The sequence below is a fragment of the Corythoichthys intestinalis genome, chromosome 8 (assembly GCF_030265065.1).
Source record: "Corythoichthys intestinalis isolate RoL2023-P3 chromosome 8, ASM3026506v1, whole genome shotgun sequence".
NCBI classification, from domain to species: Eukaryota; Metazoa; Chordata; class Actinopteri; order Syngnathiformes; family Syngnathidae; genus Corythoichthys; species Corythoichthys intestinalis.
In genome coordinates this window covers 51,668,578-51,687,711 of record NC_080402.1, presented here as the reverse complement: position 1 = coordinate 51,687,711, position 19,134 = coordinate 51,668,578, and the positions used below count along the sequence as shown (strand labels likewise).

Below are 19,134 nucleotides of genomic sequence, written 5' to 3'. Positions count from 1 at the left end.
GCCATCATGGAAAAGAACAGGTGGTACTATTTAGATCAGGTCAGAACTTGACGTGACAGGCTTTTAAACATGCACGGCCACAAAAATGTTACTTTGCAGCAAACACAGCATGCGTGTTTCATTAGCGGAAGCATTAGCACAGATGGTGATTTATTATCCTCATCATCAATCCAAAATTTTGATTAAAAAAAAAAAAAAAAAGACACAGTCGTGCCAAATCACTGCTCTACTTCTAAGAACGTAACTTCACTGTCTCCTTGGTAACCAGCACATTGAGAGTGTGAGGAAGAGTTGTGAAGCGATGTGATTGGAGGATCCTGCAGAGCTCTGGGCCACTGAGATAAATGATGAGAGTCAGGTGTTCAAAACCGAGAGGAGTAAGGTGTTTTTTTTTTTTTTCTCTTTAATCTGAGATACTACAAGTGAGTTAACTGGCACTGTTATGTAACTCTTTTCCCGATCCCATTGTTCTGTGTGAATTTGCTGCTGATCTATCAATCATTTGAATTAATGTGCTTGGATGATCAAACACCAACAGTAGTTCTTAATTGGCCTTGACACTAATAACCATGAATAACAATGAGCTCCTTGTGCTTTATGTTGATTGTTTTGTAAAGAGTGATGAAATCTATTCTCTGTGTGAGAATTCATTAAACAAAAGAAACACATAAAGTGGTTTCAAAACATATAATTATAACTAGGCCTACATATAGTACAGTGGTCAGTGTTGGTTTTGGCAGCAATTTAAATTTTTTTCTTAGTCTTTTGGACAAAAATACTGATTAGTCTTCGTCAAATTTTAGTCATTTCAAAATGTCTTCGTCTAGTTTTAGTCAACAAAACATACAAATTTCAGCTAGTTTCAGTCAACAGTTACTCAGAATGCTTTTGTCTGTAAAATTCAAAACTTTTCGTCCCCCCCCCAAAAAAAAAAAAAGGTTTCCAACAATTTAGAATGAACATCGACAGACGAGCACATATTGTAGCGTCTACAAGGACAACGCTGACTTTGTGATGATAATGAACACGCAGCAGGAAACGCAGTACATTATTTTCTATTAAACCTACCTAGAAGCCACGAAGTGCATGTAAAAAAAAAGTCGTCTGAGCGTTTAACATCCTCTAGACCCGTACTTCTCAAATAGCGCCCCCCCCCCAGGAGGTGCAGGGCCCTGCCGGGGGTGGCACATGTGTCCTCGGGGAAACATACTTACTAGAATGAAGTGTACTTTCACACCCACTCAGTGGGTGACAGTGGCATTCTCATTTTCAGAGTGTACGCAGTATTTGTGGACCAAACAAGAGCAGTGAAAGCACACAGCAAAGAACACTGGAGATATGAGGAGCTAGACGAGGATATATGACGAAGCGTATGTAGCTTGTGTCTTTGACTTTTAATACAGTAGGAGAAAAGGAAAGACCAGTCTGTTTGCTGTGTCTAAAAATGTTTGCAGCGGACAGCTGGAAGCCAAATCAATTAAGACGTCACTTAAAGACATTAGACCCCGATCACATTAATAAGCTGCTTGATTGTTTTTCAGCGAAAACATGCCGAATATTGCCAACAATCGTCCCTCTTTGTCAGTGTTACATCAGTAAATCAGCGAGCGCTGTTAGCATGCTCAATGCAAAATTATAACCCCACACCATAGCAAAGGAGCTGACACTGCCTGCAGCAAAAATAAAAACTCAATTTTACTTTTTTCCCTTTAATACGGTGCTTCTCAATTATTTTCTATTAATTTCTGTTAATTATAACTTTTTTATTATTGTTTTGTTTGCAACAAAAAAAGTCCCATTCAAACTTTAAAAATACACTCAAGGTACATTGTTTACCATATCATACTGAAAAAACTAAATTTAAGAAAATCAGTCAATAATAATAAATCCAAATTGATTAGCAACATTAACTTGGCGTATAATATGCAAAACAATTTAACCGAAAAAACAAAAAGGACAGTGTCACTGGACAGAGGGAGAGTTTTTATTTTTGCTGCAGGCAGTATCAGCTCCATTGCCATGGTGTGGGGTTATTTTGCACTGAACATGCTGACAGCGCTCGCTGGTTTAACACTGAAAAAGAGGGACGTTTGTTGGCAATATTCGGCACGTTTTCGCTTAAAAACAATCAAGCGGCTTATCAATGTGATCGGGGACTAATGTCTTTAAGTGACATCTCAATTGATTTGGCTTCCCGCTGCAAACATTTTTAGACACAGTAAACAGACTGGTCTTTCCTTGTCTCCTACTATATTAAAAGTCAAAGCCACAAGCTACATATGCTTGGTCATATAGTGCTCCAGTACTCTTTGCTGTGTGCTCTCAGTGCTCTTGTTTGGTTAAAAAAATACTGTGCAAACTCTGAAAATGAGAGCACCACTGCCATCCACTGAGTTGGTGTGCAAGTACACTTTATTCTAGTACGGCAAAAAAGTATGTTTCCCCTAGTTAACATGCGCCACCCCAGGCATGGCTCTATGCTCCCCTGGGGGGTGGCTCCACTATTTGAGAAGTACTGCTTTGCTATAAAAAAAAAGGACACAATTTTATGCAGAGGTGCACTTATAATAATAATAATTTTAGAGACAAATGGTGCTATTTACAGTGGCGGCAGAGAGTTTGGGGGGCGTGAAACATTTACGTCTTGCTGGAAGGGGGGGTTGGGCCTAACAGAAAATGATTGAGAAGCACTGCTCTACACTGACTTACTCTGCTTCAGACTGGCCAGTGTTTTAGGAGGACGCTTGCCATTCTGAATCTTATACTAATGCGAATGCTACGCTAGCGCTAAAGTTACATTTAGCGTCTGATGATCACTCAGCACAGTCCTTTAAAGGCTAATGGAACATTGCATACTCTTTCTTGCCAAGGTAAGAAAACAAATCCTGTGTTTCCAGACAAGCATGAAGGAGCGCAGCCTAGCTAGAGACACATCCTAAACTCTGGTGAGGAGGGAGAGGCGCAGCACATCTCACATGCGTGACATGACCCAAACACTGACATACAATATGAAATTTTCGTCTCGTCAGCCGAAAACTGCATCCGTCTCATTATGTTCTACTCGCCCAAGCCAAGTTTTTAGCTCGTCATCGTGACATCAATGTCATGAAAAAATTGTTCGTCGACGAAATATTTTCGATACTTCGTGGCCCAACTTTTGGTCCCTCACTGCATCGCAGATTTTTTTTTTATTATTATTATAAAAAAGAAGTCTAAAAATATAATGATGTAAATTTTATTTGCATCTACGTATGTATGTACAATTACACACAAAACACGCACGTATCATATGTGAGAGAGTGAGAGAATGAATGTGCAGTGCGCATTATGTATACATTATTGAATGTATGTATGTTATTAATATTCTATTTACATGTTTTAAACTATTGAAACTACTATGTTCTAATGATAACATATGCATTTATAGGGTTTTATATGCAATAATTTTCGGACAATACTACTTTTTTTTCCCCTTATTTTGAATCCTGCGGCTTATAGTCCATTATGGCTTATTTGTGTTTGGTCATTTGTCATTTATTTGACAGTGGGGTCATAAGACTGTCATAAGACCGCCAGAATTATGACATGAGACTGCCATGGGTATCAATGAATGCTTATAACAGAAATCATTAATGTAATCCGGCATATTTTGTCACTAAATCCATTTGTGTCCTGCTCGGATCTTTTCCATCCATCCATCCATCCATCCAAAAGTAAGATCATTTGCTGGATGACACTAAATGACATCTGTCATAAGCAGTGTTGGGCACGTTACTTTAAAAAAGTAGTTACTTATAGTTACTCACTACTTCTTCCAAAAAGTAACTGAGTGAGTAACTGTAATTACTATATGGTCAAAGTAACTAGTTACTGGGAAAGTAACTATTTCCGTTACTTTAAAAAGAAGTTGTTGTATGTCAAAGAATTTGAAATTTTCTGAGCAGTATTCAAGTCAGTTGAATAGAGATGAACAGACAGGTAGTTGTGTTATAGAACCTTATAATATTTATTGCACCTCACCAGGAACAGATTTATCCTACACTTGAGGTGCAACAAAAATAAGCAGTAAGATTTTTCGCCACTCGCTTTGTGGTAGCGTGTGTAGTTGTTAGGTGCTATGTCGACAAATGTTTTGCCCCGGGACATAAATTACACTTTACACGCACGTTCTTTCCTTTAATTTCGACCAACTTGAAATAGTATTTATATCTGCACCTCATAAAGGACAATTTTTCCTCTGAATGCTCTGCCATCATATCCCTCTGCATCTGTTTTGCGTGTGTGTGTTTGCCGCACGCACTGTTCCGGTTTGTGTGTGAAAACACCGGCTCTGATTGGCTTACCATGACACATGACTCTAACCCTCAGCCTATCACAATCACTTCCATCGCATCTATCCAGTTGGTGCATTCAAGTAGCCTCATCTCCTTACTCCTCCCGTCACCCTCAAAGCGTCTGCCGTCCTCAAGATGGAAGCAGCATTCTTGCTGGCTGACAGGGGGATGGGAACGAGGCTAGCATTCAAGTGTAGCAAACACAGAAACATTAGCAAGCTTTGGAAAGCATTGTTTAGTTGAATGAGCAGGGACAAACAGCCTGGAGTCATAAGAAGTACGTGCGCTATTCTTGAACCTGAACGCACCCCAAGTCTTAGATGACAAATAAACAGAGCAGAGTAGACTCGCTACGGCTGGTAGTTTCTTCAATTTATTCAGAGTAAGTAACGCACCGCTTTTGACCGTCAGTAACAGTAACGGCGTTGTAACGCCGGAAAAAATAATTAGGTTTATTACCCCGTTATTGAAAAAAAATAACGCCGTTATATAACGGCGTTATTTTTTTTTTATTCCCAACACTGGTCATAAACATTCATTAATCTCATGAAAGTGTCATGTCAAAATTACCGCGGTCTTATGACAGTCATATAATATCGCTGTCAAATAAAGTGTTAGCGGTTAATATCTTTTGGTGTAAATATCCTATTATACAGTGAGGACAGCCGCGGCTTAGAGTCCAGTGCAGTTTATCGGTGAACAAATGTTTTTGTGTCAAATTTGGTGAGTGGCATCTTATAGTCAGGTGTGCTTTATTGACTGAGAATTACGGTACATTTATTGATATTATATAAACACACAAAAAAGTATGTTGAAATGGGGGGGGAGACACTACTTGGCAGTTTTTCACTTTATGTGGTCGCTTCTGGTCCCCATTAACAGATATAATTAAGGTATCACTGTACAGTGAAATGAAAAAGTGTCTGAACCTTTTGGAATTTCTCACATTTCTGCATAAAATCACCATCAAATGTGATCTGGTATTTGTCAAAATCACACAGATTAAAAAACAGTGTCTGCTAAGTAAAACCGCCCAAACATTTATAGGTTTTCATATTTTAATGAGGATAGTATGCAAACAATGACAGAAGGGGGGAAATAAGTAAGTGAATCCATCACATTTAATATTTTGTGGCCCCCCGTTTGGCAGAAATAACTTCAACCAGACGCTTCCTGTAGCTGCAGATTAGTCTGGCACATCAATCAGGACTAATCTTGGCCCATTCTTCTTTACAAAACTGCTGGATATCAGTCAGATTCCTGGGATGTCTGGCATTAACGCTGTTTTAGGTCATGCCACAGCATCTTAACTCTTTCACTCCCAGCCATTTTCACCAGAGCAAGGCCCTTCGCTCCCGGCCGTTTTTTCTGGATTTTGACTGATTTTGCAAGGCCCACAGAAAATTCTGTTCTATTGCGATATAAACTTTGAACCCACCAAAAGAAAGATTAGACTCTCTTCTTTCAGCAGAAAAAAAAAGTAAGTTCGTATCTTGTTCCATTCTTTAGAAATCAGCATTAGAAAATAGCTTAGTTTGAGCAATTTTCCCATTTCTGATGAAAAAACTGAGAAAATTAGCTTTTTGTAAACGCATACATTTCAAACATAACTTTGACTTTAGCAAAGCTATTTTTTGCATTAGTTACATCCCAAACATCTGAATAATGTTTTCCTTTTACAAAATAACATTAACAACCAGCCAAATAGAGCTTTTGATAGCAAAGTAGCAATTTATTCACACATGACTACTGAGAGATGACGGTTTGTCGCCGAGATGACGCCGTTGTCGCCATGTCAGCCGTGTAAACTTTTCCCTCATCGTTGTCTGTCTCACAAAGATGGATTATTTTTGCATTTCTGCGGGGTCTGCTTGGCGAGTCCCTCCACGGGGGGTTTCACTCGTTTTGCACGATCGTCCAGCGCCTGGCGTCCCAGGCGTCCTCTCGTTGTTTTGTCCGGTCGGAGCGCCGCCTGGGCTCCTCCGCCAGCGCTCTAACAATGCTGGCCGGCCGTTCACTGCTGATGAATCGGCTTGCCTGGTCATCCAAAATGCGCTACTGCCCTCCAGTGGCCAGTTTTATTGCTTTAAAATTGGTTTGGAGCCTTGTTCTTTGTTTCTCAATTAGAGCGGAAGCTATATATGCTTCTTATAAAAAAAAACGCAAAAGACGTATAAATACGTAATCGGGACACTGAAGCATTTGGAAATAGAACGTATTTATACGGTTCTGGGAGCGAATGAGTTAATGGGTTTCAAGTCTGGACTTTGACTTGGCCACTCCAGAACGTGTATTGTGTTCTTCTGAAACCATTCTGAAGTTGATTTAGTTCTGTTTTGGATCATAGTGTTTTTGCAGCATCCATCCTCTTTTTAGCTTCAACTGTCTGACAGACAGCCTCAGGTTTTCCTGCAAAACATCCTGATAAACTTTTGAATTTAATCTTCCATTCGGGATTTAAAGTACTCCAGGCCCTGAGTTTGCAAAACACCCCCAAATCATGATGATACCTCCACCATGCTTCATGGTGGGGATGAGGTGTTGATGTTCGTGAGCTGTTCTATTTTTCCTCCACATATGACGTTGTGTGTTACTCCCAAACAATTCAACTTTGGTTTCATCAGTCGACAAAATATTTTGCCAAATCTACTGTGGAGTGAGTAGGAGAGAAGCAACAGTGCCAAACTCTTTCATTTGTAGACAACTTCTCTGACTGTCGATTGATCAACATCCAGACTTTTCAAGATGGTTTTGAATCCTTTTCTAGCAAATCAAAAATCGTTGATCGCAGGTCTTCAGACAGCTCTTTTGACAGAGCCATGATGCACATCAGACGATGCTTCCCATCAAGACAATTCTTACAAGGTGTGTGTTTTATAGTGGGCAGGGCAGCTTTAAACCACTCATCAGTGATTGGACACACAACTGGCTTAAATTGTTTGGTTAAAATGTGTTTCAATTGCTCTTTAAGTGTCCTTAGGCAGAGGGTTAACAATTTTCACCCTTCTGTTATATTTTGCATGATATCCTCATTGAAATATGAAGACCTATAAATGGTTGGGTGGTTTTAGTTATAGCAGACACTGTTTTTTTCATCTGTGTGATTTTGACAAAGATCAGATGACATTTGATGGTGATTTTATGCAGAGATGTGAGAAATTCCAAAAGGTTCAGATATTTTCTACCACTGTACATATAGAATGCATATATGTTCCTGATTATCAAAACGTTTCACTCACATTTATCAAAATAATAAACACCTGTCCTTATTTCAACACTTCTTTTTGATGAAACTATCTAAATTCACACTACAGTACAAATGATCATGTAATTTAAAGTCACTACCCGGATAGATTTGAGCTCAAGTGCCGGACTCTTCTCAGAGTGAGACAAACAGCAGCTCCTTGTTCATCCCATGCACATGCGCTAAGAATAGAGCAGCCATATAAGGAGCTGTGAAAGTCTGTTGGCATTAACTCAGGGATGCCGCACAGTCCTTGGGCAGCAGATTGATTCCTTGACTTCCTGCACGTGGTCATGTGACTGCTAAGGTTTACCCCGAGCTTAACAGTAGCAAGGCAGAGTGGAATAGAAATAAACACATTTGTTCAAACTCTGGAACAACTCATGATCAGTATGACAAACATGGCACCCATGTGACTTTCAGTGATTCAAAAGAAGCGCAGTCACAACTCATACAACTAAGCAGGGCCATGGCATATGGAAGTTATTTCTCTGGCTGAAAGCAGACGCAGCATACAGTTAATGATAAACCAATGTTTCCCCTCAGACTATCAAGCCCTTCAATCAGGCCAACGTTGTACTGTTAAAGGGAAAGCTTTAATTTTCCAGGACAAAAATATAGAGGCTATTAAAAGCACACATTTAGAAGTACACTAGAAGTACATTATTGGGTTTATGGAAAGCAAACTGTATATTTTTGATGAGGTTGAAAGGAGGAAAGCTATTTCTTTCACCCTTCTAAATCAGGGGTATTCTACTAAAGTGGACAGCTGTGTTATATGTTCTCACATTGACAAAATATGTTTGGCTGCATTTCAAAATAAGAACCAAGAAAATTATGTATGTATTTAACCCAAGTAGAATTTTAGGCAGGCGTGATTGGAAGATGCAAAGCTAGTTGAATTTATTATGATCTCACATAACAAACTAACTAACATATTTGTTATTGTAGGCTCTAAATGGTTTGAGTCATCCTAAAATATGAGTTCTGTTCAAGAGATATCATTCAACGCTGGTGTGTGTTATAACCCATCTGGCATTTCCAGGTTTCAATACTCCCAAAAGACAACAGGTGCAGCAAGTCTATCCTCAGCCCCCCTCACTTGCCGACCACAATCCAAAGCTTTTGAGCATTGTGTGACATATGGACTCTGGTGATAGGCTTTAACTGGAAAAGATTTGCTACAGAATTGGATCCTATTCCACCAAATGTTTGATTTCAGTTCAAGTCAAAACCAGCAGATTGTATTTGTAACCATATCTTGAGGGAAATTAATGAAAAAATTTTAAAAAATTTACCGTGCATGGCTACACTTCTATCTGACCACAATGGAAATAGGTCCATCAATTGCATTGTTTTTGATTATGCTGCAGCTTGACTGTGTCAGTCTTAAAGACCAACATTGTGCGACTTTATACAATATGCAGTTGGAATACTCCTCGATTCGGAGGTCAACCTTGAAGTCACAATGTAAGAAATGTATGATGAAATGTAAGAAACTATCCTTGAACACACTCAAGGCTCTCATTGAGATGCAAGGATGCCAAAGATATCTAGCATTCACCAAATCGCCACGTTCCGACCATGAACACAAACATTCGTTCTAACCAACCGAAAAAGTAACAGTTTGTGAGAAATTGTAATACATCTGTGAGCGACCACATTATTAAATATAATAAATACCTCATTAGTTACTAGCTACGTGCCGCAGTCCTTTAAATATGCAGTTATTAAACCGCTCTTGAAAAAACCTACTCTTGATCCTGAAATTTTGGCCAATTATAGACCTATTTCTAACTTACCATTTCTCTCCAAAGTCCTTGAAAGAGTGGTAATTAAACAGCTCTGTCAGCACCTACAGGACAATAGTTTATTTGAACAGTTCCAGTCTGGCTTTCGAGCTCATCATAGCACTGAAACCGCATTAGTTAAAGTAACTAATGACTTGTTACTTGCCGCTGACGTTGGATTAGTCTCGATCCTGGTTCTGTTGGACCTGAGCGCAGCCTTTGACACAATCGACCATAATATCTTATTGCAGAGATTAGAATGCGACATAGGCATTAGAGGAGCAGCCCTCTGCTGGTTTAAATCATATTTATCTAATAGGTACCAGTTTGTCAATGTAAACCAACAATCATCATCGTACTCTAGAGTTAGTTATGGTGTGCCGCAAGGATCTGTCCTCGGGCCCATCTTGTTTACGCTGTATATGCTTCCTCTAGGTAATATCATCAGAAAACATAGCATTAACTTTCATTGTTACGCTGACGACACACAACTGTATTTATCAATTAAACCTGAGCAGGTCAGGCAAGTAGAAAAACTAAGCGCCTGCGTCCGAGATATAAATACCTGGATGAGCACTAACTATCTTCTGCTTAACCCTGAAAAGACAGAAGTCCTTATAATAGGCCCGAAAAGTGTTAGAGATCTTTAGCTGCCCAGATAGTCACTCTGGACAATGTAAGTGTAGCCTCCAGCACCACAGTTAAAAACCTAGGAGTTTTATTTGACCCTGACTTATCGTTTAAAGCACACATTAAACAAACCTGTAGAACGGCTTTCTTTCACCTGCGCAACATCGCCAAAATTAGAAATATTTTATCTAAAAGCGATGCAGAAAAATTCACGCGTTCGTTACATCGAGATTGGATTACTGTAACTCCCTACTTGCAGCTTGTCCTAAAAGCTCTCTAATAGGTCTTCAGCTAGTCCAAAACGCAGCAGCAAGACTTTTAACAGGAACCAATAGAAGAGAGCACATCACCCCTGTGCTCCAGGCACTTCACTGGCTTCCAGTCGAGTTTAGAATTAAATTTAAAATACTTCTTCTTACATTTAAGACCATTAATGGGTTGGGGCCACCTTATCTCACCGATGCTCTGGTTCCATACCGCCCCAACAGAACACTCCGATCTCAGAATGCCGGTCTACTGGTAGTTCCCAGGGTTCATAAAAGTACTGTCGGAGCTAGAGCCTTTAGCCACCAAGCCCCTGTTTTATGGAATCAGCTTCCAGCTAGTATTAAAGAAGCCGAGACAGTCTGCACATTTAAGATTAGATTAAAAACGTTCCTATTCGACAAAGCTTATGGTTAGGCTAGTTGAAGTCGGAGTAGACTCACAGTTTAGTCTAAGCTGCACTAGAAGCTATAATGCTGGGGGCAGTACAGCCGCTGAGTTCTATCTCCTTTTCTTGCTCTACCTACCACTTGTCTTACTTTATCTCTATTTTCCAATGTTAATATCTAGTTGTCTAGTCTCTTCATCGCTAGTCACCCGGTGTCCCCTTTCCCCCCTCCCCTCTGGGGAGGGGCTATTTTTCAGCTGCAGCCTCCTGACTGTCCGGACCCCTGGCTGGATAGACGTCCTCGCTGCTACACCCGTCTCATCTGACTAGAGGGACTTCTTCTTGCACCTTCACTCCACTGCATTTTTACGGACTATAATTTCGCTTGCTAATTCCCATTAGCCGTTCTGGGGTTCCTGTCTATCCGTCCTGGGAGTGGATCTCTCCTGACTGTGGTACTCCCCGAGGTTTCTCATTTTTCTCCCTATTGACTCTGGAGTTTTTGGAGTTTTTCCTTGCCGGCATGGAGGGTCTTAAGGATAGGGGATACCCAGGACTTGAACTGCATCTATTCATCTTTGTTGCTTCATTTCTAATTGTGTATCATATTGCCTCTGTAAAGCCCTTTGAGACTTCTGTTGTGATTGAGGGCTATACAAATAAAATTGAATTGAATTATACAGTGGTACCTTGGCATAAGATCGCATCAAGATACGACTCATCATTTGCTTTGACATCTCGGCTTAGCATTTAAATTAAGATGGAAATAATAGAAAAATATGAGCGTGGCGTGCATGTCAGTGAACTGTCCTGACAATCCGGCTGAACAGGTCGTCCTTGAGATAGTAGACACTAATTATTATTATTATTATTATTGTAACATTGGCAAGGAAGTCGCCAGATTTGTCAGGTTTTTAAATCATTTATGTCAGAACTTGTGCAACACAACACGGACACTGTCCGCCGTGACCGACGCCAACAACAACAGAGCATGGAAAGAGAAAGTAAAATCTCTGCCGAGCGTCACTCACTCTCTCATCAGTCACACAGTGCGTTCAGGGCAGCATGCAATACACAAGCACCACATTAGAACCCAATTCATTATGTAATTATTATTCATAGACTTCATAATATATTGACGGGACACGGGGAGCGGGGACGATTAATAGGGGGCCTATCTCCATCAAAGCTGACCGAGTGGAAACACAGACAAAGAGCTTTTTACGTTGAAAATTCTTGTGAAATCCCTCCTTGAGTCATCACCTTATCGTGGTGGAGGGGTTTGCGTGTCCCAATGATCCTAGGAGCTATGTTGTCTGGGGGCTTTAAGCCCCTGGCAGGGTCACCCATGGCAAACAGGTCCTAGGTGAGGGGTCAGACAAAGAATGGCTCAAAAGACCCCTTATGATGGACAAAATTACAGGATCCAAGTTTCCCTTGCCCGGACGCGGGTTACCGGGGCCCTCCTCTGGAGCCAGGCCTGGGGGTGGGGCTCGAAGGCGAGCGTCTGGTGGCCGGGCCTTTTCCCATGGGGTCCGGCCGGGCACAGCCCGAAAAGGCAACATGGGTCCGCCTTCCCATGGGCTCACCACCTGTGGGAAGGGCCAAAGGGGTCGGGTGCGTAGCAATTTGGGCGGCAGCCAAAGGCGGGGGCCTTGGCGGTCCGACCCCCGGCTACAGAAGCTAACTCTTGGGACATGGAATGTCACCTCTCTGGCGGGGAAGGAGCCCGAGCTGGTGTGTGAGGCAGAGAAGTTCCAACTAGATATAGTTGGACTCTCCTCCACACACAGTTTGGGTTCCGATACCAGTCCTCTCGAGAGGGGTTGGACCCTCTTCCACTCTGGAGTTGCCCACGGTGAGAGGCGCCGAGCAGGTGTGGGCATACTTATTGCCCCCCGGCTTGGTGCCTGTACGCTGGGGTTTACCCCAGTAGACGAGAGGGTAGCCTCCCTCCGCCTTCGGGTGGGGGGACGGGTCCTGACTGTTGTTTGTGCTTATGCACCAAACAGCAGTTCAGAGTACCCACCCTTTTTGGAGTCCTTGGAGGGTGTGCTGGAGAGTGCCCCCTCTGGGGACTCCCTCGTTCTGCTGGGGGACTTCAACGCTCACGTGGGCAATGACAGTGAGACCTGGAGGGGCGTGATTGGGAGGAACGGCCCCCCCGATCAGAACCCGAGCGGTGTTCTGTTATTGGACTTCTGTGCTCGTCACGGATTGTCCATAACGAACACCATGTTCAAACATAAGGGTGTCCATATGTGCACTTGGCACCAGGACACCCTAGGCCGCAGTTCGATGATCGACTTTGTGATCGTGTCATCGGACTTGCGGCCGCATGTTTTGGACACTCGGGTGAAGAGAGGGGCGGAGCTGTCAACTGATCACCACCTGGTGGTGTGTTGGCTCCGATGGTGGGGGAAGATGCTGGTCAGACCTGGCAGGCCCAAACGTATTGTGAGGGTCTGCTGGGAACGTCTGGCAGAATCCCCTGTCAGAAAGGGCTTCAACACCCACCTCCGGCAGAACTTCTCCCTTGTCCCGGGGGAGGTGGGGGACATTGAGTCCGAGTGGACCATGTTCCGCACCTCCATTGTTGAGGCGGCCGATCGGAGCTGTGGCCGTAAGGTGGTTGGTGCCTGTCGTGGCGGCAATCCCCGAACCCGCTGGTGGACACCTGGGGTAAGGGATGCCGTCAAGCTGAAGAAGGAAGCCTATCTGGGCCTTTTTGGCCTGTGGGACTCCGGAGGCAGCTGACATGTACCGGCTGACCAAGCGGACTGCGGCTTCGGCGGTCGCCGAGGCAAAAACTCGGACATGGGAGGAGTTCGGTGAGGCCATGGAAAACGACTTCCGGACGGCTTCGAGGAAATTCTGGTCCACCATCCGGCGTCTGAGGAGAGGAAAGCAGTGCACAATTAACACTGTGTATAGTGAAGATGGTGTACTGCTGACCTCGACTCGGGACGTCGTGAGTTGGTGGGGAGAATACTTCGAAGCCCTCCTCAATTCCACCGACACGCCTTCCTTTGAGGAAGCAGAGTCTGGGGACTCTGAGGTGGGCTCTTCAATCTCTGGGGTTGAAGTCACTGAGGTGGTTGGTAAGCTCCTCGGTGGCAAGGCCCCGGGGGTAGATGAGATCCGCCCAGAGTTCCTAAAGGCTCTGGATGTTGTAGGGCTGTCATGGCTGACACGCCTCTACAACATCACGTGGACATCGGGGACAGTGCCTCTGGATTGGCAGACCGGGGTGGTGGTCCCCCTTTTTAAAAAGGGGGACCGGAGGGTGTGTTCCAATTATAGAGGGATCACACTCCCCAGCCTCCCCGGTAAAGTCTATTCAGGGGTGCTGGAGAGGAGGGTCCGTCGGGAAGTCGAATCTCGGATTCAGGAGGAGCAGTGTGGTTTTCGTCCCGGCCGTGGAACAGTGGACCAGCTCTACACCCTCGGCAGGGTCCTCGAGGGTGCATGGGAGTTCGCTCAACCAGTCTACATGTGTTTTGTGGATTTGGAGAAGGCGTTCGACCGTGTGCCTAGGGGAGTCCTGTGGAGGGTGCTCCGGGAGTACGGGGTACCGAGCCCCTTGGTAAGGGCTGTTCGGTCCCTGTACGACCAGTGTCAGAGTCTGGTCCGCATTGCCGGCAGTAAGTCGAATTCGTTCCCTGTGAGGATTGGACTCCGCCAAGGCTGCCCTTTGTCACCGATTCTGTTCATAATTTTTATGGACAGAATTTCTAGGCGCAGCCGAAGCGTTGAGGGGGTCCGGTTTGGTGGCCTCAGCATCTCATCTCTGCTTTTTGCAGATGATGTGGTGCTGTTGGCTTCATCAAGCCGTGACCTCCAACTCTCACTGGGGCGGTTTGCAGCCGAGTGTGAAGCGGTTGGGATGAAGATCAGCACCTCCAAATCCGAGACCATGGTCCTCAACCGGAAAAGGGTGGCATGCCCTCTCCGGGTCGGGGATGAGATCCTGCCCCAAGTGGAGGAGTTTAAGTATCTTGGGGTCTTGTTCACGAGTGAGGGTAGGAGGGAGCGGGAGATTGACAGGCGGATCGGTGCAGCGTCTGCAGTGATGCGGACTCTGCACCGGTCCGTTGTGGTGAAGAAGGAGCTGAGCCAAAAGGCGAAGCTCTCGATTTACCGGTCGATCTACGTTCCTACCCTCACCTATGGTCACGAGCTGTGGGTCGTGACCGAAAGAACAAGATCCCGGATACAAGCGGCCGAAATGAGTTTCCTCCGCAGGGTGTCCGGGCTCTCCCTTAGAGATCGGGTGAGAAGCTCGGTCATCCGGGAGGGGCTTGGTGTCGAGCCGCTACTCCTCCGTGTTGAGAGGAGCCAGTTGAGGTGGCTCGGGCATCTGGTTCGGATGCCTCCTGGACGCCTCCCTGGAGAGGTGTTCCGGGCATGTCCCACCGGCGGGAGGCCCCGGGGTCGACCCAGGACACGCTGGAGAGACTATGTCGCTCGGCTGGCCTGGGAACGTCTTGGAATCCCGCCGGAGGAGCTGGCTGAAGTGGCTGGGGAGAGGGAAGTTTGGGCTTCCCTGCTGAAGCTGCTGCCCCCGCGACCCGACCCCGGAATAAGCGGAAGATAATGGATGGATGGATGGATTCTTGTGAATAAATGCTAAAATCCCTTAATTCTTTATAGATATGGACATAAAACAGTTTCGATTCTTAGTAAGGAGCAAAAAAACAGGCAGTTAGCATTTATTTTGCGTAAATATGTCGAATGTGCTGGTAGTCTTATCACCACCGCCTTATCACCACAAAGAGCTTTTTACGTTGAAAATTCTTGTGAATAAATGCGTAAATCCCTGAATTCTTTATAGATATGGACGTAAATTAGTCTTGATTCTTGGTTAAAAGCAAAAAATCTGGCATTTCGCATTTATTTTATGTAAATATTGCGAATTATGACACCAATGCCGTAGCGGTTAATTTCTCCCTTTTTCACAACATTTCAAAATGCATGCATGGTACAAAAAATATCATCATTACGTTGAATCATCGAACAAATCGCTCCTGAGACAATCCTTACTGTTTGTATGCGGTACAGCTTTCGTACTTTCTCAACCTAAATCTGGCGTTGGATCGCTGCATGTGTTTGAGAATAACTGTGACCAACTTTGACTGACTGAAGCGGAGAGTGGGACGGCCCCCTACTTATAGGCTATGTATTATTACTCTGATATGTATTTATTTATTTGTTATTTGTTCTGCTATGTGCAATTGCTATTTGTAATTGTACCTGCAGTATTTATTACGAATTTGGCATAGGTTTTTGGGCTATGTATTGAATTAATCGAATTACAATGTACGTATTCTTATGGGAAAATCCCGCTCGACTTATGACGATTTAGACACACCAACCAGGTCCTCGAACGAATTTTCTATGTAGAGGTAGGTACCACTCTATATTGCTGGGGAAAAAAGGTTTTGCCCTTTCTGGTTTCAGTTTATGCTGCATATCTATCACACTTAAATATTTCTTCAACGGCTCAGAGACAAGAAAACCTAATTAAAAACAAAAGCTTATAGTGCAACAGTCTAAAGAACTTCAAGAACAAATGAGAAATAAATTATTTGAATTACAAAACGTTTCTTAAATAACGTATTGCAGCAAGGCAAAATTGAAATCACTGTCCACAAGCCTTTGGGGTATGACCTTTTCTGCTACTTTTTAGTTCTGCTTATGTCAGCCCACACTGTGACTACTCTTTTGCAGAGAGGAGTCGTATTGCCTCCAAAGTTATCAATGAGACGTTTCAGCAAAAACGTTTTTGCCACTGATTGAAATATCATTTCCTGCTGGGCTGGCGCACAGGAGCTACTCAAATGTGCCCCCAATGTATGGCTCTTTCATGACCCGGGGACCTCCCGTATTAGCTAGCATTTGGGCTGTGGAAGACAAGCCTGCACACAATCATTCTTCTCTCCGTATGAAAGACACAAAGTCAGTGTGCTCCAAATCTTGCTCAAGGTATTCAAACCAAATGAAACAATTCAGGCATGAACGTCATTGACGAAATGTTGAAACTGTCCCTCTCATTTAGAGAATCGCATGCAAGGGAATGACAATGGAAACAAATAAAAAGAACATTGATTAGCCTAAATGTGCACTTGGAACGCCAAAAAGGCAGTCACCTATCAGATGTTTGAGGGTAATGCCTTGATAAAACGAGAAAAAGTTCAAACAGGGAAGGACTGATCCAGATTTAGGGGGCAGAAAGATACATGTGTTGACGTAAAAACATTTTGACAAACTGGCACTTTACGTGGCAGTTGAAGCAACACAGTGAGAATATAGTACGGAGTAGGCGTGAACGATATTGGAAAAACTATCATTGTGATTTTTGGGGGGGTTGTGATATATTGCAATAATAAAACTACAAGAATTTCCACCAGATAACTTCATCCATCCATCCATCCATCATCTGCCACTTAATCCGGGGTCGGGTCACGGAGGCAGCAGCTTTAGATGGGAAGCCCAGACTTCTCTCTCCCCAGCCACTTCAACCAGCTCCTCCGGCGGGATCGATCTAAGGAGTTCCCAGGCCAGCAGAGAGACATGGTCTCTCCAGCATGTCCTGGGTCGTCCCCGGAGCCTCCTGCCGGTGGGACATGCCAGGAACACCTCTGCAGGGAGGCTTCCAGGAGGCATTCGAACCTCTCAACGCGGAGGAGTACCGGCTCAACATCCCTCCCGGATGACCGAGCTTCTCACCCTATCTCTAAAGGAGAGCCCGGACACCCTGCAGAGGAAACTCATTTCGGCCGCTTGTATCCGGGATCTTGCTCCTTCGGTCACGACCCACAGCTCGTGACCACAGGTGAGGGTAGGAACGTAGATCGACTTGTAAATCGAGTGCTTCACCTTTCAGCTCAGCTCCTTCTTCACCACTACGGACCGGTTCAGAGTCAGCATCACTGTAGACGCTGAACCGATCCGCCTGTCGATCTCCCGCTCCCTCCAACCCTCACTCGTGAACAAGACCCCAAGATACTTGAACTCCTCCACTTGGGGCAGGATCTCATCCCCAACCCGGAGAGGGCACACCACCCTTTTCCTGCTGGGGACCATGGTCTCGGATTTGGAGGTGCTAACCTTCATCCCAACCACTTCACACTCGGCTGCAAACCAATTCAGTGAGAGTTGGAGGTCACGGCTTGATGAAGCCAACAGCACCACATCATCTGCAAAAAGCAGAGATGAGATGCTGAGGCCACCAAACCGGACACCCTTAGCGCTTCGGCTGCGCCTAGAAATTCTGTCCATAAAAATTATGAACAGAATCGTGACAAAGGGCAGCCTTGGTGGAGTCCATCCCTCACAGGGATCGAATTCGACTTACTGCCAGCAAGGCGGACCAAACTCTGACACCGGTCGTACAGCAGGTACCGAACAGCCCTTACCAAGGGGCTCGGTACCCCGTACCCCCGGAGCACCCCCCACAGGACTCCACGAGGCACCCTCTCCAAATCCACAAAACCCAGATAAATTCAATAGCTATATTTGAATGATATAACGAAAAAAATAACATTGCGATACATTTAGCCAAGGCTCCACACTTACGTTATGCATTGGTTGCACTGGTGGGTCAAACATTTATCTTATGGTGCATCAGCACAAAATTTAGGCGCGCACACATTTTTCCATTGCATCACCTTTAACGTCATATTTTTAATCACTCTCAATAACATTCATTCATCTTCTGAACCGCTAATCCTCACGAGGGTCACAGGGGTGCTGGAGCCTATCAGAAGACGGGGTACACCCTGAACTTGTTGCCAGCCAGTCGCAGGGCAAGTATAGTCACACAATCATTCACGCACAGACTCATACCAATGAACAATTTACACGTATTTTTTAGGATGCGGCAGGAACCTGAAGAAAACCCACGCGAGCACGGAATCCCAGAGGTGGACGTGCTTCCCCTGTGCCACCGTGCCACCTTCATGATGTGAATTATTTTCAAACAATGTAGCGTAGAAAAATGCTTGTCTTTATTAAATTCTTCATTGAGTGAGTCCTCTCAAATTCACTCACACTTTGAAGCTCACGTTGCCGAGAACAGCCTCTCACAAAAACGATGATCTCATGATGTGTCGATACAGCAATTATATTGGTGAGGAAATCATTCTAGGATATTCTACAAAAACTACTGACTAAAAGGAAAAAAACAAGCTATTTTCATCCTTCTACTGTGAATTGGAATGAGTTATCATTTGTACACGTCCAATCCGTTTGGACTCGGAGGGTGGCAGCAAATGAACATTTGTTGATTCGCTGCCATCCCTCCCACTCCAAACGGACTGGGAGTCTATGGCCGTTAGGGGCAGCCAATGCCAGGCAATGAGTTAATTTTGGGACATTTCACATCATTTTCTGTTGATTTTCGGTCATTTGATTTTGGGACATTCACAAGTTCACAGATAGTGACCTGTTGATTTTGGGTTATTTAAAAGCAAGTTACTTTAG

The 19,134-nt window shown here is 44.2% G+C and overlaps 1 protein-coding gene across 4 annotated transcripts in view; it reads right to left on the bottom strand.

Moving 5' to 3' along the window:
• sh3pxd2aa (SH3 and PX domains 2Aa) overlaps positions 1–19,134 on the bottom strand; it is a 183,808-nt gene that overhangs the window by 129,170 nt on the left and 35,504 nt on the right. The gene's annotated exons all lie outside the window — the stretch shown is intronic.